Consider the following 3,642-nt stretch of genomic DNA (forward strand, 5'->3'; position numbering starts at 1 on the left):
CTCCTCCTCCTCCTCCTCCTCCTCCTCCTCCTCCTCCTCCTCTTTCTCCTCTTTCTCCTCTTTCTCCTCTTCCTCCTTCTCTCGTTCTCTTCTGCTTCTCTCTTAAAAACGAGACTCGCCGCCGACTTTCCGACAAAGGAATAAAGAAAAGAAACAACTAGACACGCTACGCGCGCTGAGGATGGCACGGCAAAGAGAGAGAGAGAGAAAAAGAGAGAGGAAGAACGGGCCGGCGATAGTGTATGTATATATATATGTGTGTGTGTGTGTGTGTTTGTATACGTTTATGGGATTGGAGTGGGGGGATTAGTAATGTAGTAGTAGAGGGAACAGCCGTAGCGAAATACACAGCGCAGTACCACCGCACACAGAGAGGAAAGCCGTACCGTAGCGGGTTGAGCCTTTTCGTGCGAGAGAGAAAGAGAAATGGAGATAGAGAGAGAGAGAGAGAGAGAGAGTGAGAGAGAGAATGCTCGGGGTGGGGACGGAATGGACTGTGGCGGGTCGGTGGGGCAAGAGGGGGGAAGGTGCGCTTGCCGATCCAATGGCGCAGCAATGAAGGGACAAACGATGTCCTTTTCATGATTTTCTTACGAGAGCTAGTTCACTTCCGTCTAACGGCCCGATCGTTCTTCTCCTCCCCCTAGGTCAGGATATATATTCAAAGATCTAAAAGGAACGTTAGAATGTTAAAGAGTGTATTACATTCCTGATTGAACTTCAAATATTATTTTCTTACCGATATATACCAATCATTTTTGTCGCTTATATGTATATATATATATATATTTATTTATTTCTTTTTTTGTTTGTTTGCTTGTTTATTTGTTTTTATATATATATATATATATATCGGTAATAATATTTAATATATTTAATAACGAAGTTATTTATTTATTTAATACTTTCATCGATTTTGATCTTTTTATTAATACGTATAAATCTGTAGTAAGACATTTTTATACATACACACTTATGTATATATTTTTCTAAAAAGTTTTTGTGCATATATATAAAGAAATAATAATAATAAGAAAGATGTTTTCATCATTCGACTTATTTGATACGAAGAATTTAGGAATAAAAATAATCATCTTTATTCTTTGAACTTAACCGCCACGAAGTATCTTATAACGTGGTGTTAATCGTATCAAGATTTGAGTTTCTTTCGACAAATAATTATCAAATAGTATACGAATAGAAATAGGTTGGCAATTGGTACTCTTCGAAAAAAAAAATTGTTGTCACGCTTTAAAGCGAAGCCGCTCGCGCGGATCGGTCAATTACCACGGAAAGAAAATTTTTCCTTTCCCCCTTTTACAATTAATTTCTTATTACACAATGTTCACTTTTCGAAAGAGAAACGCTGGTATTATTTTTGTCGCGTTGAATTATTTCTTGCATAGCCATCGTTTAATTTTTTAAATTAAACGAAAGCTAAATAATTTTTATAAAGGAATTAACATTTAAATTATCTAATGCCAGATATTGTGTTTTAAAAAAATCCATTTGTTTTTTCTTTTTTTTTTGTAATACTTATCTTTTACATGTAAATAAATAATATCAAAATTTTTGCTTTATTTTTATTATTATTATTATTATTATTATTATTATTATTATTATTATTATTATTATTATTATTATTATTATTATTATTATTATTACTATTGAACTATAATGAACAAAATTATTTGTCGAACGAAGTTCGTTTTAATACACGTTTTTTTTAGACAAATAATATTGAACTTATTTTTTTTTTTTTTTTTTCGTTCAGTTTTCATCGAAGTATATTTATGAAATTTAAGATCTATTTGAAATTCATTCAGCATAACATTCATTCATACTGTTTATAATTGTCCTTCCTGTTTTCCTTGTTTTATCAATTGGACGAACTTGATATCTTTTTGTTTTCCCTCTTTCTCTCTCTCTCTCTCCCTTTCTCTATTTTGTTTTTGTTCGTACAATAATAAAACGATAATTGTTTTCTACGAAACACAATTACTCTTGGCCTCTAATGTTCTAAACGACGAGAAAAAAATTTCTAAGACGATGATGATGATTTTCGCTAAACGTTGTTTGCTATGTCTCAGAATGCTTTTAATAGGAGCGACCTTTTAATCGTCACGCTACAGTATCGTAGCAGCAACACCTGTTGAATCTTTACGCTGCCGATCAACTTACGATGATTACCGAATCGATACTTGAAATATCGATATAGTAAGGAGTATCGATTTCTATACCGTTAGTAATAAATCCGATCGTTCATTAGATTTTTCATTGATCTCCAATTAGACCTTCTTCTTCTTTCTTTTTTTTTTTTTCCCCATTATTCAATCGTCCGACCATAATGTTCCATTTAAGTCTTCGATCGTAAAGTATAACCTCACTTCTTTTATTACCTCCATATTGATTTCATTGTTGAACGGCCATATTGATTCCAATATTATATAAAATTTAATCGGTGTACTAAAGCCGATATTCAGATCGAACTTATAATATATGCATTATAAAAAAAAAAAAAAAAAAAAAAAAAAAGAAAAAAAAAAGGATATATAAAACGATCGATAGATTCGATACTTAATTAATTTCTATTTCTTCGTATAATATCAAGACTAAATTACAAGAGTGATCGATTGAATTTGTCGAAAATTGATCTCCTCAGATCTATACTTGTAAACAAATACATATTTACATGAGATGAAAGAGAGAGAGAGAGAGAGAGAGAGAGAGATGAACGAACGTGTTATTATTCGATTTGAGATGGAAAAATAGTAAACATAGATATAATAATCGATCGATAAAAGAAAGAAAGAAATTAGAAAGAGATTGAGTGTGATAGAAAACAGAGAGACAAAGAGAGAGAGAGAGAGAGAGAGAGACCCCGGTGATTCTCGAAGACGTAAATTCGTTCGACGGCACAAAGGATGCCGTCGACGATAAGTCGGACGAGAAGGCGCGGATCATCGGCGCTCTTTTCGCCTCTATCTTAGTCGACGACCGGAATCACCGGCTTCACGGCCAGGCTTCTTCATTCATAAGCTCGGCGAGCGTGACGCCTATGTTTCTTCTGAAACACCGCTAGGAGATAATAGCGTGCGTTGTACAGTCTACTGTAAGAGTATCTAACTAAAATATCTTTGATTTTTTTGATATCGACGATCGCGCGCCGTCCAGCCCCTTTTGCGTTTCATTCTGATTTCACGAAAGAACGCATAAAGGAACGAAAAAGGAAAAGGAAAAAAACAAGAAAGAAAAATTGATCGATCTCAGTTCGGAAAAATTTTTCCATTGAAAATTACAAACATCACGTTACAAACATTATTTATATCAATGACAATAGGAATGACATTTTGATCTTATCAGTTTTTTTTTTTTTTTTTTTTTTTTTTTTTTTTTATATATAAAATATTCGGAATGAATTTGAAATGAATTTCTTTTTCTTTTTTTTTGTTTTTTTTTTGTCGACGAGCATCGTATCGAAATTTTTTACGAATCGAACATTGAGAGAGTGGGCGGAGGGATTAGACTCATAAAAACAAAATTCGAAATTCGTATCTACCGTCGAATTTTCGATATACTCGTTCTCTTTTTCTCTCTCTCTCTCTCTTTCTGTCGTGTCCTGACTCGGAACGATTTCGACTT

Source organism: Vespa velutina, chromosome 9 (genome assembly GCF_912470025.1).
Source record: "Vespa velutina chromosome 9, iVesVel2.1, whole genome shotgun sequence".
Lineage (NCBI taxonomy): Eukaryota > Metazoa > Arthropoda > Insecta > Hymenoptera > Vespidae > Vespa > Vespa velutina.